Genomic DNA, 27371 nt, shown 5'->3' with positions numbered 1-27371 from the left:
GGCTGGCATGTGGTGCTGGGGATCGAACCGCGGTCCCTGTGCTTTACCAAGCTTGTTTCAAGTAGGTGCTTTAGACCACTGAGCCATCTCTCCAGCCCCTCGGGCTTACTTTAAATAAATCCTTTTGCTAATACCGGTGTCCAAAACAAAACCCCTCTCTCCATTATAGCGACAGAAAAATGTAACTTTTATCAGAATAACTAGTTTATTTTACTATTATCAGTGAATTCCCACAATTACATTCCAAGATGCTGTTTTGAAAGAAACTTTTTACTTAGACAGAGACACCAAAATGTACCAGCTCATCTAGGGTGATCGTGTATGACGATCCTTTGTTTTCATCACTCACTACAGTTTTCCAAAAATCTTTGTTTTCATTAGGAGCTACAATTTTCAAAAAAATCTATAATTCTTATGGATGCAAATGTACTGCGATGTATTTATAGCATTTGTAGACATTTTTATCTCTAGATAAACTACAAGAACAAAATACTTCACAAGGTAAACAAAAGTACAGTTTTTTTAGCCTAAAATACGTTTAAGAGAAAGCCTACTTACTGAATTGCAAAAACCGAAGTGGGCATCTCAGCCTTTCCTCCAGAAAAGCCCTGCCCACCATACCCGCAGCACACCTGTGCGGCCCCCTCCCCCACTACAGGAATATGATGAATGAGCGAGCTTGGAAATGGTAACTGTAGTATAAAATTCTTCTTTTACAATTACTTATAGAAATAAATGACATTTTTCCCCATCAAATAAAACAAAGACTCCAAATCATCGTTTCTGCTATTTCTTTTTGTGTCAAAACAGCTTTGCCTTCACTCCCCCGCCCTTCCTGAGCCCCACCCGACAATGCAGAATGTGACAGTGTGAACATGTTCAATATGTCCCGTCATCCGAGTGACGCACAAAGCTGCCAGGCAGTCCGTGATGAAACCTCTGCATACGCAAGCACCCACAGCATGCAAGAAGGGGCTACTGGGTTTCGGGCATGTGTGTGTGTGTGTGTGTGTGTGTGTGTGCGTGTGTGTGTGCCTGAGTGTGTACACACATGTGCATGTACATGTGTGCTCATGAGTATGTATGTATGTCTGTGTACTGGGGCATTATGTGGGTATGTGTTTCCAAGATGAAATGGGACAAGTGGATCTCATGGCTAGACTTCATTTTTTAATTAAATCTTGTTAATATTTTTGTCATAAAATGTGCCTTATGGATGCCAATGTGTCCCTAAAGATGTGCTGTCATCCCAAGCAATGTGAAATTCTGTGCATCCTAATGCAAGTGGACATAAGGCAATGTATACAGTCGTGGTTAGAGCTTAATATGACACCAACCATGTGTGCCCCGGCGATTTACTATGTAAATATACACATTCATCTGAAAAAATATTTTCATCTCAAACTGTAACTATATAATGAGGCGCAAATATCGTACCTTCAGCAAATTAGATAAAAACTATATCTCTGGAGTCACAGCCCAACATTGTTTAAAATATCTCTGTTGCTTTAAAGAAAACAAGACTTGCACTTGTCAACAGTAATTTTTAGGATGGTGAGAAGTGACAGCTGTATTTGTTTTTTAATGGCTAAATGTAGTAAAGTTCCAAATTCCCTCGAGTTTTAACTGGCTCTGAGCAATTAGGTTTCAATTCCCCCTGAACCTACATCTTATTGTGCACCCCAATTATGTACAAGAAAAGTACTTCCCTGAGCCACCCTGTTTTGTATTCCATAGGAGGAGAACGCTCCCGGAACCCTGCCTCATCGGCACCATTGTTCCTCAGGTAGATGAACAAAAGTGTGGGTGCTTTGCTGAAAGAGCTGAAGCAACAATAGAAGAAAGACTTCCCCGAAAATGCTCTGCTTTCTAAAAGTCAGCGTTGAGTCTATCCTGAAAATTTTAGCAGGTATCACGCTGGGAACTCTGCATATGCACCCACACTATGGGGCGGGCACACACCTGTACCTGCTCCCACTGAGAGCCAGGCAGGCACTCCATGAAAAGTCAAAGATGTATCTTTTCAATAAAAGATAATCGGGGTTTTTTTTTTTGGTCATATCCCCACATTTGGATATTTGAAATCTCTCAGCTATTGGAATTCCATGTAACAAGCTACCTGACTAAATATTTCCATTTTTAACTCATGTGGACATCAAGCCAAGTACTTTATAGAGGAGACACGTAGTGAGACCTGAGAACTGCCCAGGTGAGCACAGCATTCTAGTAGGGAAATACCTCCAACAGCCCCCGTCCTCACACTGGAAGTTGTAAGGCCACAGCACACCAGGCATCACTCGCATCCCCTGGCCAGAAGACCTGCCATGTGCTCAGCACACAAAGTCATGTGTTTTATGTATACAGAGAGGAAGAATTAAGTTCCAATTTAGAAATCTTTTTAAACAGCACTCGCAATTCACATCAAATGGATCTTCCTCACATGAGCAACTTCTGGAAGTGACTTTGCAGGCAGAGAGAAGGCCATTCCAAGAACGGATTATCTATAATTGTAAAGAAATGAAGAGAATGGAAGTGCCCTTTCCTCGCATTATGTCTTAAGCCAGGGTCCCCAGCAATGAGTAAGATCACCTCTGCAGTTTGCTCCAGCTGGAGAGAACCCTTGCAGGCAGCCCATTAGAGGATCACACAGACCAAGCCCCTCCCAGCCCCCTCCCTCCCAGCCTCTCCTAGAATGAAGAAAGCACATTATTAGCGAAGGTCTGCCAGGGAGGCCAAGGTGCTGCTGCTCAGTTCTGCAGCGATTCTACTGCTGAAACTTACTTGCTCTCCTCTTCCATCTGATAAACTATACATCCCAGCATTCTCATTAGGCTTCCATCACCAAAGGGAGCAGAGATGAATCTGTCTATGCCCCTCCCTTCTCGGCTCTGTCGAAATGATTTCATTGAAATGTTCATTTTCATCCCTGCTGGCAACATTAGAAAGGAAGTATTTAACCTGTTTCCATTACTTACACAAATTGCCATTATGGGGTAGGACAGATGTTAGAATTGTGCCACATAACTAACTTCCATACATTCTTTACAGGAAGCGTGAGGAGAAGGAAGGCGGCTGGATCACATTATCTAGGCTCAATAATGTTCTCTCCACCACCAGATTCATTAACTTTGCACATCAGCATTGCACTTTCTTTCTTCGTGAAAATTCCCAGGCTGGTTGGACTCATTTAATTTGGAGAGAAAAACCTTTGTCAGTGATAATGTTTTGATCAGGTGCATTGGGAGAGCGGGAGGGGAAGAGGGCGAGAAAAGGCGGGAGGGGCAAGAAGAAAAGACAGGGAGAAGAGGAAACCACCTTGTCGAAAATGTTCCCTTCCCAACACAAATGATGAAAGGGAAGTCAGTTAGAGCCCCTGGTACTCAAAGATGGCTGTCACTTCAGATAGGCACGGGCACAACTCACCTAGACAGGTGACACTTTGGTGGTGCAAAATTCTGCTGCATTATTGAGCATGCCAGGAAGGGGCTCAGGAAGACTGCAGGCCCAGGATGCCTAGGGCACCAGGGAAGTGAATTCAGCAGGTGAATGGATTTTGCTCTTCATTTGCATCCTGGAGTGAAGGAGAGGCAGTTTCCTGACTGAAAAGGCGAAGAAGGTGCTAAAGCCAGGAGTCCAGGTTGCAGCTGCAAGCTTTCTTCACCTTCCCCACCCCTGATAACCAAGGCAGAGGCTGGCATGAGGATGTTTATGTTCTGTCCACATAATTAGTGGACAAAACATAAACTCCTCAGTGCACACATTTAGAAAATTTAACATTCACAATAATAATTCTAGTCCAGGGAGGTTTTCTTGTCTGATTTCTTCTATACCCACCCTGTGAACACATCTAGATGCTGACCATAGGTAGGATTCCTAGACAATGTACAAGGTTGAGACAACATAATTTCGAGGGAAAGATTATAAAATAAAAAATGCAACTGTGCAGCATAAGAAACAAATTCCATTCCATTTCCACAAGTGAAAAATCCCTTACAAGACCAGCTAGTCTTCAATTACAGCGTCTTGCCTAACTCTTCTTCCCTTCTGCCTTTGGTTCTACTCACAAAATCACTTGGAAAAAGATGCTGAGGGGGCTGGCGAGATAGCTCGGTGGTCTAAAGTGCCTGCTTAGGCAAGCTTAGGCAGGCACAGGGGACTGGTTCAACCCCTAGCACCACATGCTGCACCAGCCCCGCCCCCAGGGTGGGCTGAGCCAGCCAAAAAAAGAGATGTTGAGCATGCTTTAATCAATAAGTAAAAAGGGAAAAGGAGACACACATTGGTGGATAGAAAGCAAACCAGACTAAAAGAATCTAAATTACAGTACAGGAGTGGCTCCAAAGTAGAAGCTAACAAAGCAAAATCAGATAGAGGAAAATGAGGCTTGATGCTAACAGTTCCCAAAATGCTACCAGAAACAACAAAAAAGGTATGCACAGAAATATTCTCAGTACAAAGTGTTGAAAGCCGAATTTTTATCAAAGGCAACATTAAAATCTAATCTCCAATAGTAACGAAATACATTATCTAGGTGGATAATGATCCACCTAAGAAAAGGGGATTTGTCTCAAAACACAGTATCAGGTGGGTGGACAAGTAATACAGTAGACTATTATTTTGAAAGAATTAATTTATTTGTTCTAGAATAAACACTTTATATTCACAGAACTTCCCCTCAACCAGCATTATGCTTTGCATGAAAGTCACTAAATATCAACAGGTAATACAATCATAAGTGTTCTACATGTATTAATGGGATTAGCCCTATTAATACAACCTGCAAGGGAACCCTATTACTTCCTTCCATATATCTGGGTGAGAAAACTGAGGCACAGGGGCTGAGTGAAAAGCTCTATGGGAGGGAAGATGTAGAGTGACTTTCTCAGGTCATGGCTCCCAAGCCAGGTTCCTGACACAGTCATACTGCGAGGCCCATGCCCACCAGCAGGGCAAGTAGCCTTGCCAGAAGCTTTGGTAATCTATTTGTAAAACCAGCATTTTTGTTTCCAGAGTCAACAAAACTGGCCTTGGGTACCTCTAGCCTACAAGCTGTGGCCTGAGGTATCAGCCCTGACAGGCTGCAGAGGGGAGCATCTCTGGCACTGCTATCGATGAACTGTTGTCAAGCCCAGAGGGAAGTTTCCTCCCCAGGCCTGTCACAGACTGAGAGCAGATGAGCAGTCACCGGGCCTGAGAAAGCTTGGGACAGGTGTAACTACTTCCTGGGGCACAAGTTCAGCTTGGGGTAGAAGTTCTAGAGATGCACAGTGGTGTGGCTGCCCAGCAAACACTATGAACACCTACTACATACAGTTTGGACTGTACTCTTAATCTAAGTGACAAATTTTATTTTATGCTTATTTTAGTCCCCTAAAAAAGATGGGAGAGCAAAGAAAATCTGTTTACTCCTATAAAAAAGAGGGGTGAGCAGGAAAACATTTGCACAGATGAGGTTCCCCCTTACAGCGACCTCCTTGCTCAGCCCAACTTCTGTCCTGCCATGACCAGTCTCCGGCCCAGCCACCTGGCCAGCCTACGTGGAATACGTGGACCCTCCCCACCTGTGCAGATTCTGCACCCCATGGCCGCTTTGTCATAGCACAGGGAGATAAAATCCTAAGTCTAGAGATGTCTTCCTCCTGGGCCAGTTCTTCTGGAGCATAAAACAACATCTTAATGGACCTTGGACCCTGGCAACCAACACAGTACTTAGGATAAAGTAAGGATTTGGTGAAGTGCTAATGAGAACAATGAATTAAAGGACGAGTGAACACTGATTTAATATGAAGCAAAGCGTGACACAAATAAATAAGTATACATTGCCTTTTTTATATGCATGATATAAACATACGCATGTGGTCCTAATCACCTGGGAGAGTGAATGTTTCTCTATGAGAGTTGGGGGAGCCCTTTTTAAATCTATCTCTAGTATAAAACACTTGCTTAAAAATACTTGTAAAAACCATATTTCCAATATGCCAGTCACCTACCACCTGTATCAGTCGACATTCAGCCTCACATCATCAATCAAACACAGTTCTTCAAAAGTTCTGACGGCCCTAATGATTTGACTGTGAACAGGAACACATCAACCCAAATCATAAAGGAAGAAAATGGGGTGGAAAAGGAAAAAACAACCACTCCGAAATCTTGTCTCAGAAGATCCATCTTTCCTGAGTTGTGCCTCCCGTTAAATCAGTAAGAATATCTGTCAGAGATATCCTGCTACACCATTTGGCTGATGTCAAACCTAAATAAACCAGATCAGAAAACCAGCAAGTGGCAGGAGAGAAATGAATGGGCATAGAGCAGTCTCACTGTAACTCGCATGGTTTGCTTGCTGATTTTTTGGGGAGGGGGGCGGAGGGGAGTGGTGGCAATCACTGCAGTCATTTGCAGTACTAATGTCCAATTCAGCCTCCTTTCATTCCCCTGATTTAGGTGGTCAGAGTGGTCTCGTAGCCGACACGGGGAAGCTGTGCTGTTTAGCAGGCTGTTTAATGGGAAACTGGCAGTCTTATTTCTTTTCTAGATTTGGTTTGTCACTAGGTCTCCATTACATGCCACTCAGCTTTGATGTCTTTGGACAGGACTGATCAAAAGATGTCATTTGACCTACACAGCATGGCAGAAACTTGGAGAAGTCTCATAAAGCGACACTCTGGCTGTAAATAAAATGACATTATTATTTCCTCTCTCCTATCATGTAGAAAAGCCAATTATGGTAATGCACTGCATGTCAATGAAAATACAGCAATCTTTTTGGAGCAGCCACTGCAGGCATCAGTACAGCAACTCTCCTTCCTGGGAAAATTTGCCCATTGGAAAATGAAGAGGAAGGAGGTGATAGATGTCGTAAAGACGGTTAATAAAATCCCGGACAGCCAAGAAAAGTGCAAGTCAGCAAAACAACTGGAAGTGCAGAATGCAAACTGTTACGTTTCCAAATTATCTAATAATTTAATCGTCAGTGATTTATATTCTATCACCAAAATAGCCAGCATCATGACTTGTCTTTCTTTCCATTTGACTGACAGGCAAAGCGATTTATGGTAAGAATAAACCCCTTCATACCCCCTGCTTTTTAAGAAGCTAACTCTTAGGGGATGCAGATTTTCACCCTGTCCCTCACATTCATTTAGAAGGGTAGTCCTGTCTGTCCTTTGTCTGCAAAACAATGTAAAACACCACGCAGGATATCATGTTGCTATTGTCTTAGAATGCCCCATTTTATTCATTCTACTGATGTAAAATATTCACCATTTTGCTCCTACTCTAGTATGTGTGAGAACCAAAAATGGGTAACAATTCCCTTCTCTCCATTTTAAGAACAGGAATGCCTGTTGGAAACCCCTTTGCAACCCAGGGCAGAAGCTCGGAGAGAGGGCTTCTCTTAACAGTGGGCTACTATGCCTCAGTGTATACACACTTGTTCAGAGAATGAACTGGTCCCCTTCTTCCTCTCATCTCTCCACTCCTAAGGTGTCCCCTGAAGTCAAAATCACCTAGAGCCAAGTGTTTGCAATGTGCAACATGCCACCCTGAAGAAGCCCAGTCACTGTTCCAGGAAGAACCGAGCAACCTTTGGGCTCCTGGAAGCCCATCTTGGGGTCTTGCTCCTGGAAACCCCCACAGGAACACTGGACCCAATGTAACACGTGGCTCAGTGGCCCACAGGCAAGACAGTATCTGCCTGGTTACCTGACCACCCTGTGTCCCAAATGAGGCACAACCTTGTTTCTATTGACACCATTCATTCAGACTAGCAGAATGCGGCTCTACACCAGCTTTTGCAGGACTGTGGGCAGAGCTGAGATGTAAAATGTCAGAGGAAACATTTTAATACATCTGTAATCATGGTGTGTATTCATTTCTAGAAGAAAATAGAGCCATGCAATTTATGTTCATTGAAGTCAAGGAAATAAAGCAATTTTCAGAGCCACAACATCTACAACAAAAATAAAAACTTTTTGGCTATGTCAGAAAAATGTTTAAATGCTATAATTGTTTGGGTTAAAATTATTTTCCATTATGACAAGTCATTTCTAAGTACACATTGCAACCACATCTTTTTTCCCCTGCAATTTAATTTTGGTGCATAATACAGTGCAGATTAAATTTAGAAGCTTCATCAAATCTTAGTAACTTTAAGTAATATTCTTTATGTCAGTACTTCCAGGGGTTCCACAAAAAACTGACATTTGTAAAGCTGCAGATTTCACTGATGAGATTTTTGTGTAGGACTCAGCACGGCTTCGGCTGGCCACGGAATCTGTACTCTAGTTCTTGACTCAGGTACTGTTCACCGCAGGCCACAGGTGATAGCTGGAAAAAAAGTTAAGCTGCTCCTGTTCAGTCCATACATTGGCTTTTAAAGGACATCTTTACATTTTGACAGAACATAAGTCAGTGGCCTGTCCTGTTCTTCTTTCCCTCTGCTCCTTGAGGACTATGTCCATTATAAGAACTGCTATGGGGCCAGAGAGATGGCTCAGTGGAATAAGTGCTTCCCTGGCAAGCGCAAGGGCCTGAGTTCAATCCCTAGTTCCAAAAAAAAAAAAAAAAAAAAAAAAAACAACCCAAAAAACAAAGAACTGCTACATACCAGGGAAATTGGTACCAGGCAGGCTACAGTTACAGTGTGTCGGCACCCCATATCACCCAAAGCTGCCTCCTTCCCCCGCAGGGTCTTCTGCCTATTTCCACATGAGCACAACGAAAAGAAGCCCTGACTCCTGGTGTGCCATGAGGAACCAGTACTTTCTACCACCTAGAAATGAGTACATTGCACTGAAGTCCTGAGGGCGCCTTCTAAAGCTACTGTTTTGGCTACTGAATTCCTAAGCTAGAAAGAAAATTCTGGAAAAGCTACATGAGTTGGTTTTGACAGCTAAGTGTGAGGACACTGGACAACTGTACTACCTGCATCATGGCCCGAGGCTGGTCACTGCTTGGAGCCCCCATGTGTGGCCTGGGTGAAGGGCTCCGTGCTACATGAGGAATAAAGAAAGCACTCTGGGCCCTAATAAAAGCCTCTGTTCAGTTCTCATGGAATCTTACACTTGAGAACTTTCCAAACAATACTTTTTAAAACCAAAAATAACTCCTAAAGTACATAAGGAGAAAATGATCCACACCATCAAGCAATCCTTGGTAGGTATTTCAGTAAATGCGAGTATTTTATTGCCTTCGAGGTGGGGATTCATGATCTTCATGTAAGGGGGGAAACATTAAATTTATTCTCAGACAAGAATTACAAAATATTTCCATATTCCTGAGTTTGAAGGATCTTGTCTGGAGTGAGAGGGATTGATACGGGATGGAAACAAATTTATCCATTGGTATTTCATTCCCTTCCCCAATATTAAATTTTATGTGGGAAATCTAGGAATTTAAAAGCTTCACATTTTTGTGTAATAAAAAAGAAATACAATATCCTGTTGCTATGCAGTGACACTTTGTGCAGGAAAGAAAACCATTCTCTTTAGCTATTCTTTGAAATACGACCTACGACGTCATTTAATTTTTGAAAACCCTAAGGTCATGTAACACACTTTCTCTGTCATTTGTAAGTACATTAACTCAGTGGCCACACGACGGTGAAATTATGATAATGGGCTGCTAAAATGGGTCAGGCAGGCACTGCGTTTCACATTTGCTTCAAACAACTGTTAGGACACAGCCCAAATCAAACACGACAGCAGAAAAGCACCGAGTTTACTTTTCCTGGAGTGTCTCTCCCCCAAGTCCACAGCAGGACAAGTCAAGGGTCCCACCTCAGGGGTGAACTGTGAGAAAATAGCACCACCAAAACCAAATTCTGCTTCAAAGGAATCTGCTTTGAAATCATGAATACAGGGTTAAAGGGGAAAGAGGGGGTCAAAGTCTGCTTCTTTCTAAAACATTTTCTACCATAGCCTAAGATTTAAACAAATGAGATCATATTCTACATATAAAAGAAAATAAAATTGCTCCATTAAGTTAAAATATTTCAAAACAGAAACACATTTAATATATCCATTTAAGCAAAAGAAAAGTATCTCTTTCAATAACACTTCTTGTATGATAAGCTTTTCTGGAAAGATCAGTAGGAGCAGAAAGAAGCAGCTTGCTTTGCTGCGTATGGTACAGCTTGGATTGAAGTGCAACTGAGCAAAAGATGCCTGAAGAGTTCATAACTGCAAAATTTCTGCCCCCTCAATCTTAAAAAGCAGAAACAAAACACACAAGACTCGAGGTTAAAGCTTCAGAATGAAATTCGTAAGTGATATTTAAGTGTATGCATGTTGACGGGCTGGTCCTGATTTATTTCTGTACAGTTCCTTGCCCTAGAAACACTGCTGGCCTTGAGCGTGCAGCAGGTATTGTGGGTCTAATCAGGCTTCGAGAGACCCTGCCAAAGAGCCCACCTCACAGTGCAGGCAGTCACCTTGATCTCCAAATAATTTGCTAACTACCTATGAATCAGAGTGCAATTCCTTTCAAATAGCCCTTTCTCTTTCTTCTCCTTTTCTCAACACTAAAAAAAAAAATCTGTCAGTATAATAGTTCCTAGGAGAACTCGAAGCATGAGGTTGATGAACACAAAGGCTCAGAAACACCATCCGCATGCAAAAGTTAACTGAACGGCAGAGATAATTGCTAAGATAATTATTTTGATAGAAGCCAGCTGAAGGCTTCAGCGCTGCGCTTTACTATTCCTGTTAAGGGTAAACTATCCATTTCAGGTACTTGCTATTCGCATACATATTTACTGGATGATATTTTGTTTTCAATTTCTTTTTGGAAAATAATCATAATAAAACCCAGGGACATGAAGAGGACAGTCAACGAGGCAAGTTTTTAACATATCTTCGTAAGGATTGTACAACTCTGTAAATGTACGGCTTTGTATGATCTTGAGAAGCAGCATCGCAAGTCTTTAAGACAGCACTGCACTTCACAGTAAGAGAAGTGAACAAAGGAGATTTTGGACTATTCTATGGTCAGTATCAGCAGCTCCCTGCAACGCACAGAGCTGACTGACAATGGAATTTAACGTAGTATAACTACAGTAGCCTTGAGCAAAGATACAATTACAGCTGAAAAGCATCTTAGAGCTCTGACTATTGCTAGCATCATGGCATAAATCAACAATTGCTTCTTCCCTTTTCTTCTACTGCTTGCTTGCCTCCAAATTCAAAACAGACTCTTCTAGGATCAAAAACTTGGTAAAAGGTCATTTTGTTTTCCTCAATACCATAAAAATTGGCCAGCTAGGGCTGACATACAAATGTAAATCAGTTCAGAAACACACGGATTTTTTTTTCTTCACACTGAACTGTTGTATCTGTAGAAAATGTTGATATACCAAGACTAACAAAAAACACAACTGCTGTAGTTTAATTGCCAAGATGGAAATAAGAAACACAGACATCCTGGATACGGGTATTGTCTCTTGGCACCATAACTAAAGCAAGCCATTTCCTTAACTGATAAACACGTATTCAAATTAATTTAACTGTGGTAAGAGCTTGCGATGCTCTCATCTGCTTGCAAGAACAGGGACTTATAAATTATACTATATGGTGTCAGAGGATATATTGGTCACTGGTAATAGTAACTTACTTATATTGATATCTAACTAAACAGGAAAGGGTATCTCACGCTGAGAGACTGAGGAATACCGAAGATGGAGCACAGTGCAAACGGCAGCCACGCGGGTGGAAATGCACACAGACCCACACACTCAGCCTTCCAATGCCCTCAAAGAGGCAGCATACGTCAGAGAGAAATGTTGACATTATGTCTGGCCACAGACATAATGTTAGGTTGGCAGGTTACACTGCTGAAAAATGATTTCATGTCTTTATGTTTTTTAAAAAAGAGAGGATTACGAGTAACTCAGTAACACATTTAATCAAACATCCAATGAACCTGTGTCCTGAAACAGATGACACTTCTTCAAGTACGCACAGAATGATGTCAGAGATAGAGGGGTAACGAGAGTTCTGGATGCTCAGCCAAACTCAAGATTCTCATCTTCATCGAGGAGAGAGCGTATATAGAAACCTTGGGCAAAGCCCATAGTCTACCTGAGCTCCCACTGGGAAGGGCAGCCTCAGAAGAACTGCAAGACACAGTCCAGCCTACAAGTGCCCTTTGGCCTGTGCAGAGAGCCAGTAGCATGGGGCCAGACACAGTGGGCGCCCAGCAGGCTGGGGACAAAGTGGTGCACCACAGCATTCACAGCCTAGACCAGCAGGAGTGCGTGTCTCAGAGGAGTGCCCAGCCTCCCAGGAAGAGAAGGTGTGAAGGGCAGCTTGTGGGGCAGCTGAAGAGCTATCCTAGAGGTGGGGATGTGGATGTCAGGAGGCACAGAACAGGAAGGATGCTGAGAGAACCCAAGCCTAGAGACTGTGGCTTTCAGACAAAGAGGAAGGCGACACTTCCTAAAAATGATGACATCCACCTTTGTTCATCATACCAGGTCCAACCTTGAGCCAGAATACATGCTGCACGTGAATGTATCTTAAAGAGAGGAAATAATGTTTGCTCAGGCTGAAAAGCAGCAGCCAGATGGTCCCGGCCCAGGGGCAGACTGTCAGTGTGCTTACATCATACGCCTAGACATTATAAGCCCTTGATGCTATACGGGCTGTTTCCTGCTTGGCACATACTCAACAAATGTTTGTTGAATGGATAAAAGGAAAAAAAAAATGTAACTGTCTTTCATGTGACTTCACATCACCCAGTATAGTACTGTGATGTCACTTAACTATGTCTGCTGTGTGGTTTTACCACTCTACAAAAGGAAGAGCCCCTTCTTGGAGGCTGTAGCAATGAGAATCTTTGGAGAAACCTGTGAAAGCCTGATGAATTCCTTCTGCATGTTCTAGCACCTGGCAGCCTCATCCTGCACGCCATGTATGCCAGGCACAGCCCCTGTACCGGCTGTCCTCCGGGTTCTTTCCACGCTGTACCTGGTCACTGGAGTGTGGTTTGCAGGATGACCACCCCCACATCAATTTCTAAAGTTTCCAGTACAGAAATTAACATGCACCTTCCCCAGTCAAAATTACTATTTGGTTTAAAGTCCCCAGAGCAGGTTCCATCTCTGCCAGCGCCTGTGCCATTTACCTCTCAGAAGTGCACTGTGACTTATCGGTCGCATTTAAGAACTGAAGATACCACGTAACTATGAAATGAAAAATTATGTTTTCAACGAGGATAGAAAGAACCAGAAACCCCGAAGGAAGGCAAGTCAGGACTGAAAGCACATGCGGAAAAATCTCAGAATGCTCATGTCTGTCTCACAAGCGGCCGCCGTGAGAAGTGGCTTCTGTCCTCTCACTGATAACACTGAAGTCCCAGGGCTCTGTCACTGCTGCAGGTCTTGTGCATGGTAAGCTTATGGAAGTAGGCACAGTGGTCAGGCTAGGTAGGGGCTGACAAGTCTGGCAGCATGCTTAGAGAACGTACTTCTGTGAAGAGATGACTAAATAGTCTTTCAAAAGAGTAACCCTGGCAAGCCTTGAATGTGTCACAGTGGTGGCCCCATTACCCAGAGCACTTGGGGGCCCTCTCTTATAGCAGAATTAGTTGCCAGTTTCTAAAAAGATTTCTGATTTACAGCTACAGGATATGCCACCCTTTTCTCCCTCAACTCTTCTTCCTCTGCCTCTTCTCTTAGCCATGGAGCAAGCATTGAGGTGTTTTACTCAGCCTCTTCCCTTCTCAGTATGCTGTACAACTATGCCACTGTGTCTCCTGGGCAGTAGATGTGGCCAATGAAAAGAGAGTGAACATAAGACCATCTACCTTCCGGGAGCCTTTAGGAGTCTATGTGTGTGCAAACCACTACGACTTTCACCCAGCTGCAGCAACAGGCAAGGCTTCAGATGATATATGCACATTCACCTGGTCCCTGACCGAGGGCAGTGTGCAGTATATACAGAGATTGGTTTGCAATATGAGTGACACAGCAACCTGTCATGTGAAGCCAGAGGCTTAGGAGCTGCTCCTACAGCAGCCCATTCTGATACAGGCCTAGTCAGGTTGTGACTCAGCCACCTTGAGTCTCTCATGAACGAGGTTCTAAAGGGAGGTCCCAAGAAGGGAAACTCCTGATCCAGATAAGGAAGGGCAGTCAGGAAAAAGGACTCCCACTTGTTTCTCATTTCAGGTTTCCACCCACTTTTTGGTTTTAAAGATGCTGTGAAGACAGCACAAATAAAGCTGAGCAGGTTCCTTCCATCACCCTGCCTGTGGGTCCCTTAACTTGGAAAGCAAAGATTTCCCTGGGCCCCTCATGTGTCACGGCTGTAAGCTTGGGTGTGAGCACTCAATGACAGCTACTGTTTCCAATCAATGCCAAGTGCAGGAACCCCCGTCATACACCGTGAGGTGCATAGCAAGGAGACACAGGACCAAAGTAAGAGGAAAGGCAAGGAAAAGAAGACTTTGCCCTCACACATGGACTCTGATCATCTCTTGCCTTTATCCTGAAACCACTACATGAGCTTCAACTTCTTGGCATCAAGCTCCTTGGGCAAGAGAAACAAGACAAAGACCCAGCTTTTGTCTTCACAGGAATTAAAGGTGAGATGTGAAAGGAACATCCTCAGTCCACCCACTCTGAGACAAAATGCTCAGAGCACCACCTTGGAGAGATGGGCCAAATTCTAGGGAAATACAAATGTGTGGCAGACATGGATCTTGTCCATAAAGATACAAATAGATGTCTGCTGCTGAAATGAATTTGTACCTGTGCAGTAAAAGGCCAAGAGAACACGAGAAGCAGCAGGCTAGTAAGTGGGCTGGACACACAAAAGATCCCTCAGGCTCTGCCTGCCTCATTCATATCTTCATTCTTTCATTCACATGCAAGACTTAGCCTAGGAAGACAGTGCTGGAATCAAGGGGCTGATGGCCACCATCATGGCACAAAGCCACGGGAAGGGCTGTGTGGCTTTAGCCCAGGGACTGTTCAGAGCACAAAGTGTCTCATATGTTCAAGAAGGGAAAGCTGGCCGAGCCTTTGAAGAATTATTTGCCAATTAAGGGTACACATATTCTTTAATCCGATGATAACTACTGGGAACACATACTTGGAAATAAATGCACCCAAATATAGCTAAGACTATGACAGCACTATCTGGAGTAAACACACCTGCATCAGACTGGGCACCCCCAGCAAGGTCCTGCTAGAAAGTGAGGGAAAGTGTCCCTGTTCATGTATGTTCATGTATGTATTTCTGTGAGCCCCAAGAAAGGTAGGAACCAGGAAGCTTGTGTGTGTGTGTGTGTGTGTGTGTGTGTGTGTGTATTACTAGTGATTGAATCCAGGTCTTCATATTGAACAACATTCCCAGCCCTCCACTCCTTTTCATTTTTGATATAGGATCTTACTAAATTACCCAGGCAAGGTTCAAACTTGTGATCCTCTTGTCTCAGCCTCCCAGAGTACTGGGATTACCAGCTGTCAAACAGCTTTTATTGGTCATATTGAGGGGAAAGAAGAGAGAAAGAGGAAAAAGTAACTTCTTAAATCTTTTTTATTTTAAAATGTCAATTCTTTCTTCACACAACTTTTATTAGTCATCTTTCTCACTGCTGAATAAAATACTCAACACCCACAACTCAAAGGAGGAGAAGTCAGTCTGGCTCACAGCTGCCAGGGTTCCAGTCCAGGGCTGGCCGGCTCCACAGCAGGGCCTGAGTGGCACGAGGTGGGGCAGCAGAAGGCTGCTAAGCCGGTGGATCCAGGAAGCAGAGAGGAGGAAAGCGAGCCAGGGCAGCCGGGAGCCCGCTGCAGGCCGTAGGCGATACCTCTGTGAGGTTTGCTTCACAACTACAGGCATCTTCAAGCCACCCAGATTGGAAATCAAGATTAGCCATCACCACATTGCACTACTGTTTAAAATAGGTATACGTTGTTCTACAAAACAATAAATTGGGAACATGTGAGCTAATTATAGCAAATACTAACATCGCGGTCACCATCACTGCCATCATTCTCGTTATCTCCAAGTATCTGGGCACGTCCTCACCAGTCCTCACACTGAGTCCAGGTGGGAGGACATGTGGGACAGTGTTTCTTAAGATAGCTTTGTGTACAGTAACTGGGTTTCAGATAGAGTGTCACATAAATACTAAATACAAAGAATGTGTTTGTTATGGGAAATCACTGCTGGGAAGGGGGTTCATCCCTTTGTCCAAATGAAGTACTCCTTATTTTTCCTAATGAGAACGGTAAAGCTAAATACCTGGTATTCATGAAGAATACAAAGAACTCATCACTTTACATGAACCTTAGCTAATGCACATATGCACCCCGAGAGTTACTTTACCTGCAGGATGAACACAGGTCAAAATTATGTGCACCTAAGACTCCAGTGCATGTGGTCCATAAGATGGCAGTTCCCATCTACTTCAGATGTGATTTCAATTCAAAACAGAACTCATGTGTTCACATGTCCTGGCAAAACCCTGTGCAATCACAGAGGAGCACCGAGGAAGAGTCACAGTGTGACCTTTGCACACCACAATAAGGCTACAGAAGCACTGAGTCATGCCCAAGCAAAGGTGAGTACTTCCCAGACAAAAGAGCAGCTTTTGCTGCTCTAGCCATCTCACCAGCAACACTCAGAAGGCTGTGAAGTCCTCTTCTCCACTGCTCATCGGCGTCCTGTGCGTGCCAACTCTTTAGATACCCCTAATGACTGCAGCACTGATATTTTGGTCTCAGAACCTCAGGGGTCCTGTATGGTTTACTGCTTGCAACAATCCTACTATTCAATAGGCCAAGAACTAAGGCAGGCAATATGCCATCTAGGAAGTAGCAGAACTTCTGATCTTAAAGGAACAGGCCTAAAACTCCAAGGATAGGCACGTCATTTGGTCCATGAGGATGGGGGACCACATAAAAGTCCCATCAAGACCAGGGTACAGTGATATAATGCTGTCCAAACAGGAACACATACAGAGAAACCCCACAGCCAAAAGCAAGACATTCTGCTAGCTGATGTCACATACCAGCCTCTTTCTACTAATACCAACCTTCTTCAGCAACTTTAGATCAACTTCTAAAAAACTGAACAATTTCCTAAATTGCTAATTGACAAAATATCCTAAGATACTCAAAAAGCCTTAAAAAACACTTTTTCATGGAAACCTCTGTTTATGCCCTTGCTCTAATAATTATTAAACTGGACTCTCCCTTCTGCTGCCCATCCAGACCAAGATCCTGAAACACAGATAGAGTTACGGGTTTCCCTTTGGTCCTTGACTAGAGGAGGCATGGTTTGGCACAGCAATAAATGGACTGTCACTTCAAAATAGTTTAGCATCTTCTGCGTACATTAAGGTTTCTGGTAAAGGTTCCAAATGAATTACTGCCAAACAAAGGAAATCACATGCTATTTGGGACCTTGAGTGATCTGTCAACGAGGGAGGTCAGTTCATTAATGATCTCCCAATTGAAGATCAATTTGATAAAGCTTTTTAACTTTCCGCTTTAAAACTACAACAAACAGCACAGGCCATTCCTTCAGGGATGGATGTAAATCTAGTAGTATATTTCACATGAGTTTGAAACAAAAAATAAACATTGTTTTCTGATACACAGGTGACTGAATCAAGTCACTTAGATATTTAAAATATCACAACATTTCATGCATAAGTCAATCATAAGTGAGAAGACCTCATCTAAAATAATACAATTTAGAGATTAAAAACAAAAGCTTCAATTTCAAGCCTAAAAATATCTCCAGCTACCTAGCTAGCTAGGGCTTCTCTTTAGGGCAGATAAAGTATACATATTATCTTCCTATCTCTTTGTGGCATGTGTTGCTGTGAAAATTACCCAAAGACATTAGATAGTATATAACCATCGAATTTCTTTTTTTTATTTTTTCCATAATTTTATTGACAGACAAATAGCAATGAGACAGTTTCAAATCAAATTGATAGGACAGTTCCAACAATTAACACATTGCATACATTCTTCCTAGTGGTTAATTGCTGTACAAGATGCAGACATGATATCCTATCTACAAACACTATTACAACAAATCCCTCTATTCATTAAGAGATTGTAACTATATATCTATCCTAACCATTTTGAATACACAGAATCATCGAATTTCTAAATCACGAAATTTCAAACAGAGAAGCTTACAGAAAAAAAAAATGAGGCTTTTCCCACTTTTCCACCTAATCCATAAAAGAACTACAATGATAATTACATAAAGATATGCCTAGAAGATTCCAGTGAATTCGCCTTAATTTGCCAGTTCTGGTTTCACTATAATCTTTAATTAATATAAAGGTACCAAAAAATCTCTCTTCTCTTCATTTTGTTGCATTTTAAAGTGGGGAAAGAACTACTATCCAGTAAGGGCACTGACATTACAGTATACCCTATTTGAAGGCCAGGCAAGCAGGTTCTGTGTAGGATCTAACATACCACCACTATGACCCAGCTTGAGTGACCAGGCCTGGGATGCTTTGATCAGTTTGATTTCTGCACTTTAATAACCCAAAGTTAACAATGAGCAGCTACTCTGCCACCAAACAGCTTCAAAATCTTTTAGCAAGAGAACCTAATTTATAAAATATGACACAATGTCTATCTATGACAAACAACTCTACTGTTGAACACAAATTCTACTTAAATCATACTCCCCTACTGACTGCATACTTACACTGATAATAGGGTTTTTTGGAAACACTGCTGTTACTTAAAGTACAGAATATCCATTTCTGTTGAAATGCACTTAGTTGCCTACTTAAAGGCATTTGAATATCTGCATTAAAGCGTTATCATTCTTGCCTTGCCCAATATCACCATGAAATAGCTCCCAAATTAAATTCCTAATAAATTAAGTTAATAATTCACCTTCATTAAGTAATTTAATTTTTTAGTGAGCAATAAATAGTTACTATGACATTCTTCTAGGACATAAGTACAAATGTTATTTTTCTTCATTAGTCCAGGCTCCTCCTGAGTATAAGAAGTAAAATACACACATAGCAGTCTATTATCTTTTGGTTTTGTAACTGCAGCTCCAAGTAACAATTCCATTGTGCTTTGAAGAGATCAAACAATTTGGACAGCTATTGTCTATGAAAATGAATTGACTAGGAATGTTAAAAACTGGGTTTCAATTCCTTAATTTGTATTCAGTCTAAATATGTATTTTTAATAATCTCAAGAAAATCACATAGCTATTAAAAATACAAATGACATTTTCTTAATACTTGCACTATTATTAGGTACTGTATCAGGTATCAAGCAGATAAATTTGAAGAAGTGACAACTGACTCAGAGTATATCCTCAGCTATGTGGGGGACAAAACAGATCTGTTAGAATATAAAAGTGACTGTGTGGGTTTAAATGCAAACAGCATGTTACCTGGATTGTGCACATTTGTTTCATGTTGCGCCAAATGCACCCTGGTGGTCAAATTCGCACCTGTAGCAACATTTCCTCAGCTCTACCACTGCAGAAGAACAGCACACCATCTCCACCAAGGTGTGAGGACAAACGCTAGAGGTAAACAGCAGACAGGAATTCAACCAGACCTGCACACGCTGCAACAACACAGCAAGCACTGTCCTCTTCCAAATGCAGTATTAGCAAAAGCACCCCATATGGTAAAGGAGAAAGGGAGGAAGTATACACGTCAGGAGGACACAACCAAATCATGTGCAGCCAATTCAGCTATACACATCAAAACAGATGCAGACAGTATGTTTAACCACAATAAATTATATGCAAAAGTGTTTCCAGAAAATACACAAAGAATTTATACATTCAATTATTGAAGTACATCCTCGAGTAAAACCACAACTAATCAGAACCCAAGTAGGAAGTTGTTTAGGGAGACTATGTTTTCTGGATAACTGAAGGTTGATCCTTTTAAATAGAATCCTATAAAAATGTTTAAACACTCAAAAATCTACATAGAATACACATGCTTTTGCCACATTGCTTAAATCATGTTAAACACAAGTTAAAATCTTCCTGAGAACTAGAAATAAAACAAAGGAACAATCAGTGATGACCACCCAGGGGCAAAGAACTTATCTCATTTCTAAGGAAAGGCATACAATGTTATATTTTTCGATACTGTTTATTCTTTTATTATGTTTATTTCCACTTCCTTCTCCCTTTCTGTTAAGGTATTTGCTCTCGTTCCTCTCTAGTATCTGTACCCTTCCTTCACTTCCAATTTTCAAATATTTAATGTACTATAGCCTAGAAAAGCTATTCAGGAGCACAAGTCTTGTAACAATTAGCAAAACAAAACTAAAATGGCAAACGAGGACGGTGGTGGTGGTGTGCCTGTGAGTAAATGCATGACTCTGGTGCATGGACTTTCGAGACTGGATCTCTTTTTTTTCTTTTCCAGACCTTAGTTCTGTTCTAGAATAATAATAATTAATTAGTTTCCACATATGTGAGATTTCACTGTGTTTCAAGAAAAAATACTTTCATTAATGCCTCAAAGCCTGATGTATTATCATACGAAATAATCCTACAGTCCCATACATCCTTGGACATTTATTTTTTTCACAGATAAGGTAGAACAGCCTAAGAGGCACAAAACATGCTGATAAAAGCTGACCAAAACGTCACTTCAGCTTCTAAATTACAGTATACAATATAACAAAACAAAATTTTATTTTCACTTGAAAAACCAAGTAGAATCACGAAGGGAGAAGCATTCTTTCATATTAGGTGAAAAACAACGGTGAGAAACGGCCCCAAACTTATCACTATGGCGGCAGACACCAGCTCAGGCTCGGACTAAAGGATGCCTCGATTATTCAACAAGAATTAGGCATGTGCCATGAAAACAAATGCTGCAAATACACACCCATGTGATTGTCTAAGTTTTTAAAGATTTATTCACTGCCACCAGATAATGCTGACTTGCTGAAAACCTGGTAAGTATTTATAAAGTGGCACGTTTGGATGATAACTGTGAAAGGCCTTCCCCAAGCCTCGAGCCTGAAGCCTAGGGGAAGGGGAAGAGTTCGTCATTAGCACACCTTTTCCTAAAGTCCCTTGCCACACGGCCTGAAACCCCTCTCAGGTGGACACTTTTTAATACTTACAATACAGTCCCTTTCACTATTTTCATTATAGTTAAGCCCCCTTTCCTGCCAATTCACTCTGAAAAGATTTTTTTTTAAGACAGCCTTCACAGACTGGAGGCATTTCAGGCCACATCGTCCTGGTATCTCAGTGATTCTGTCCCAACCCACCAACCTCTGCCTCCCAAACCCCTGCAGGGCACCACTCTCAGGCGCTGTGGTTTGAGATACTTCGCATCACTAATGACTTAGTCAAAGAGGCTTTACAGCATCACCATCAGTTGATATCTGCCTTTTTAAAAAACCAAAAAAATCTGTCATTGATTCATCAATGCTGAACAGCTACTGTTTTCTCAAAATAGAAAAGCTACAATAGAACAATACAATACAAGCACTGGATTGTTAATTACCACACATTAAGGTAAGAAGTATCCTCTGTTAATATAAAAAGCTAATTAGGAAGGTGTCACAAAGCAACGGCAGCCCAATACACCAACAGGAGCCAGTGAAAGATAGAAAAGTAGCTGCTTATAAGAGCAAATGCCACCAATAATAGACAAGAAAAACCTAAGAGATGCTATTTTTACAAGAACAGAGGAGAGACCTATGAAACAAACTCAAAAAACTTCATAGTCTAATAAATAAAGACCTGAATGAAATTGAAAGCATACCAATTTTATTTTTTAAATGGGAAAATTAACTACTATAGATGTGATAATACTAAATTAATTTATTAATGCAATACTATTCCAGTCAAACCACCTAAACTACTAGTTCTTAAGATGACAACATGATTCTGCAGTTATACAAATAAACAGAAAGATATTTGGTTGGTAAGGAAGAATAAAGCTCATGGGGGTGGGGAAGCTATAGGTTATCTAAAACGTATTTTATTGCTATAATAATTTAAACAAGGGGTCCCAGGGCAGGAACAGTTTGTTCATTAAAATTTAAATGAAAGTTGATAGTACAGGTAAGAATTTAGTGAATGAAGAAAGTAGCTTTTAGGGTTCAACGTAGAAAGATAAGATTTTTCAGTAAGTGACATTAGGGAAACTGGCTTTGGAAAAATATAACAAAGTTACAGGCCAACCTCACACCATATACCAAAATTAATTTCAGGAATAACAAATATTTAAGCACAGAAAACTTAGATCTATGAAAAGAAAACTGAGTATCTATATAAACTTGAGGGTTGGAATGACCTGTTACTTTACTTCAAAGGCAGAAACTATGCAGGAAAGGGCCAATTAAACTACATAAAAAACAACTCAGTACATCAAAAAATGCCATAGCCCAGAGAAATGCATGCCACTGGCAGGGTTGGAAGAAGGCAAGTTGGCAGTAAATGCAGCAAAATAATTTAAAACAACTAAAACCTCTGACCTGGTAATTCTACTTTTGAGAATTTAACAGGAAAATAATGAGGCTATTGCCAAGGTATACATACAAAGCTATTAATTACATGGTTGTTTAAAAGTATGGATCTGGGAGAAAACCAAATTTCCAACAATTGTAGACTTGTCCAAAACATTCTGCTTATCACTAAGGTTGCATACTATGTACATATTCCAAAGGATCAATCTTCGCTATTTCTAGATGACCGGATTTCAAATAATTTTTCATTAATTTTTACATTTGCTTTTTGAGTTCAAAATGTTACCAAATAAATCAGTATCAGCCATGCTATCTCAAAACATAGTAAAAAGTGACAAAACCACCACAAACTATTTTTCAATATCAAACCAAAGGGAATCATCTGCAACTATATTCTAGAAAGATGCGCTAATACCCTTATTATCACTTTTCCAAAGCAATAAGAAAATGAACAGATCTGAAGAAAAAAAATGAATACATAATATAAGAAAAATTATTTCAAAAAGGAAAAAATACATGTCTGATAAAACACATGGAAAAATAACTCTCCTCATGTGTAATCCATGAAATGTAAGCTAGAACAACATGGAGACACTGCTTTTAATTGGAAAAGATAACAGAATTGTAGATGCCTGTGTTGGCAATAACTCCAGGAGTAGATGTTTCACACACGTAACTGAAAAGAGTCATTAATACATGAAGACAGATTTGCAGTAAGTGCCAAGTCTTAAGAAAAAACCCTGAAGAAGTAACTGTGAAAATACAGAAAATAGAATGTAAAATGCTGTTCATCATTTAGAGAGCAAAAAAGGAACCTGGTAAATACAGCCGTCACCTCATGGTTTGTTTTTTTAAAAAATATATCTATATTTTCCATATAACAAGAAAAGTTTTACAAATGGGAAATAAGATAAGCTAGGAATTATTTCCCCCATAATTTTCTCTCAAACTAGAAATATAAAATAACAGTTTCTTCAGTAATGGGTACAATTGGTAAAAAGGGGAAAATGAAAAGACCATTAATAAAACCAAAATTCTAAAAAGACTCCACAGCAGTAACAGAGTAAAGAGCCTGCCGGTGGATCCCTAGGTTAGGTGTCACGGGCTTCCTTCGAGGTTCTTCCCTGCAGATGCATGTGGAGCTGGTGTCTCTGGAACAGGCAGGCGCCACCATTAGAGCAGGAAGCCTCACCTGGCTCACTAAAGAGGCTTGCAAGGTGCTCCACCCAGCTCAACACTTGGGAGGAATCCCCTCCAACACTGCCGTCTTCTCTCCCATCCCCGAGTGACGTGAGCCAAACACTGCTATAAACTTCGATTTCCCACATTTGATGTTATGTGCACCCTAGAACCATCTCTGATTCCTTAGATCTCTTAGGAACTTACGCTGTGATGGTAAGTTAACCCCCTTGCCTTCCATGAAGAACAAAGTCCCTTTATGGAGAGGGGTCATTCCTTCAGCTTCCAGAAAAGAGGAAATCCTACCTCAGCACAAAAGGATTGGTAGAGCTGAGCAGTACAATCATTCCAAAGCTGGCTGGTCCATCCACCCATTCATTCACACTTCCTCAATGTCCAGTTGCGCCAGCCACTGTCCAGGGCAGTGGAGGGCAAGGGGAAGTCATCTCCAACTTCTGGCTGCTGGGGCTGAAGGACTGACCTAGTACAGGCTCGGGCACAGAAAGGGTGCTGGCCAAAGCCCTGGAAGGAAGACCTCGAGGGGGGAAGAAAAGGATTCCCTGAAAGACTGGAAACTTTGCACTAAAAGCAGCTCTTCCAGGTCCTGCGCCAGGACTGAGGGTGTGGAGAGGTGGGGTATGCAAAGGCAGAGTGTGACTCCATGCTGATGGGTGGAGCCCAGACTGAGCCCAGGGCAGAGTGGGACCTGCCCGCTAAACCTGCTGAGAGAGATCTGATCTGGGGAGCCGAAACCCTAATGGGACTCATTAGCTTCCCAAAGTCTATGCCTGAGGAGACAAAGAACTCAAAATGCCTAACCTTCTCTCCTACTGTGAGCTTGTTCCCTGAATGACTGGGAAGAGCTGGAGGTAGGCGATTTGGGCTTTTCCTGATCATAGTACTGACAGAGCCAAGGGGGTGGGGGTGGGGTCACTGGAGAACCACGTCCAGAGACAGCGCTGCCAGGACATACAGACCTGGGAGGCTGGATCGTGAAGTGAAGGCAGTACTAAAAGCACTGCATTCTCATCCGTAAGAGCCTCTGGGCAGAAATGGAGAGCAGAGGAGCAAGGGAGGATTCCCTGGACAGCCACATGGCCTGCCTCTCACAAAACCATGAAACAAACCACCAGGTAGCCCCCCAGCCCTTGGGCCACCCACTCCAACCCTCCCTCCCTTCACGCCCAAGGCAGCCTCGGAAACAGGAGGCTTGCCTGAGACCCTGCTTGTCCACTAGAACACTAGATTTCTGCAGCTTTGCTTGTGGGTATTTCTTTACTGTTTAGGGAGCTCCAATTTTGGTCACCCAAGACTCAGTCGAGAACTTAGCACAGTCAGATGCTCTCACTTGCAAAGTTAGACCTTCTGGACGAATACATGATGTATGATGAACATGACAGATGTAAGAAGCAACTAAACATGTGTCATATTTAACCAAAAATATTAGCTCCTTATAATATGTAACAAATAGATTCCAAATGAGAGGAAAAAAAAATTTTTTTGAACCTGAAAATCCGGGTTTTTTTCTATTTTCTTTCACTTTAACCCTCTATTAACGAGCCAATTATCTGTCCACCATATTCACAAAAAATATCCCTATATTTTCAGCTCTGTGTTTCTGGGTTCATTATTACTCACCCTATCTACTAATAAATAATCCTTGGATTATATAAAGCGATAAAATAGTACCTAAGCAATCTGAAATTAAAGCTTGAAATATACCCACGAAAAGGAGCATAAAAGGAATGTGGACCAAAATTTATTACTTTTTAGACAAAACTAAGGATTAATACACTTCTACCACGTTCCACATGCAACCTCATCGTATGTTATTTCTGAAAGGAAAAAGTCTTCATTAAAAATCAGCATAATTATTAAGTCAGACCCAGGTAGGATTTTACACTTGAAGCAGAAAGCAATTACTGAAGCACTGATACTATGATCTAGCCACCCTTCTGCCGCCGTCAGTAAGCACACAGAAAGTCCTGCCTGCTCGGAGGATGCACCGGGTGCAGTGTTTTTGTAAGCTTGCATGTATTTTTCATATGCATCTTCAAAAAATAATCAGAGATGGTTTCTCTCATTTCAAACTCCCTCAAAGCATTTAATTGTCTTTTGCCTTTATCTTTATATTCTAGAAAATAGTATCTTGTTTCTCTGGTTTGCAATTGGAACCGGAAGCCTGGGATTTACTTTCACTTTGCCTGCCCTATGGCCCTGAATAAATAAAATCCTTTGCTATTACCCTGTTCTGCTAAAATGAACAGGAAGTAAAAGAAAGTTTGGTGAACATTTCAAATAAACACAGCAGCAAGTACATTGAATGATAAACTCATAGATATTTTCATACTTCAAAAGGAAGAAAGAGCTGTGTTTCCCTACTCTGTGTGCAGGCTCACACACATGTGTGGCTGCTCCTCTGTTTCTCCTCTCTAATTTTATGAAATACAGAGAACATTAGTGAAATTGAAGAAATGGCTATACCTCACTATCAAAAAACCATTCTCCTGAAACAGCCTTCACAATGCAGGTGCCCGTCCTCACAAGAAGAAAAAACAGAAAGATGAAAACCAAATTTCAGGGAGTGATTCTTTTCAAAGATAACTTAAGGGGCAAGGCAATTGGGGCAACTGAATCTAACATCTGTTTTAAGTCTTCAAGCCCATTACATGTTGTGGGTTGTGTAATTTGCTATTTAACCAACTTTCTGCAAAAGCATGGCGAAATGGCATATTTAAAACCAAGGGCAAAGGACTCTACTTGCTGTGAAGAGACGCAGGGACCTCCAGCCAGGTACAGCGGCTGGGAGCAGTGCTTCAAGGCCCCACCTCTCCCCCATGCAGCAGCTGCTCGGCCTTCCCAAAAGTGGGACAGCAACCCTGCCAAGCCTGACTGTGTGGGCAGCTCCTGGTCATGCTGCTATTGAGAGTTACATGTCAGAAAACACAGGCATGTGATAAAGGTGGACAGCAGGTTGTGGTCAGGGAGAAGAAGCAGAAGAAACCACAAACCCAAGGAGTTGCTCCCAGCTCACAAGCCCAGTATAGAATTGTCCACCAGACACTAATCCTGAGTAGCAAAGTGTATTTGGGGGGCCTTCACTTGCTACAGCAAAAAGATTATCCCGAAGTCACAGATACAACCAAAATACTGCAGGCTCCATCACGGAATAAATCCTCCACTCCCTCTCACTCCACAACATTTTCAAGCAGGGCTTTAGCACTCCATTATTGTGAATGTTCTTTGGCCCACAGCAAAAAATATTGACAAAATTCTGCTCTTAAGACAGTTATTGTCTCTGTATACTTGATAGCAGCCTTCAGAGGCTCACCTGCTGGCATTAAATTCTTGAGTTTGGGTGAAAGGAGAGAAAATTTGCCACATCTCAAGATCTTCTGCTATAGCAGCAGCAAATCAAATTATTCCTTCAATTAAACTAGCTTTGTGCCTAAAAGAAAAATAAGGCCATAAGCTTTCTTGCCCTCCATACCCAGAGAACCAAAGCCTCACCCACACTAAACCCCATGACTTGGGCTTGATCTAAATGGCTTAGTGTTCTTGGCTAATACAGCTAATAAAATTAAACCCACTATCAGAAATTTCAGTGTCACTGTGTGCTATGAGCTGGCAGGCAAGTGAGGGTTGAGGATTCTGCGATGTTATGCAGTTATGCAGGGATCTCTCTTTCTCTCTCTCTCTCTCTCTCTCTCTCTCTCTCTCTCTCTCTCTC

General features: G+C 41.8%; 1 protein-coding gene across 2 annotated transcripts in view; it reads right to left on the bottom strand.

The window, feature by feature from the left end:
- The window catches only part of Tshz1 (teashirt zinc finger homeobox 1), a 73690-nt gene that overhangs the window by 14157 nt on the left and 32162 nt on the right, over nt 1–27371 (bottom strand). The gene's annotated exons all lie outside the window — the stretch shown is intronic.

This window comes from Octodon degus, unplaced genomic scaffold (genome assembly GCF_000260255.1).
Source record: "Octodon degus isolate 3935 unplaced genomic scaffold, OctDeg1.0 scaffold00120, whole genome shotgun sequence".
Lineage (NCBI taxonomy): Eukaryota > Metazoa > Chordata > Mammalia > Rodentia > Octodontidae > Octodon > Octodon degus.
This window is presented reverse-complemented; position numbering and strand designations above follow the sequence as displayed.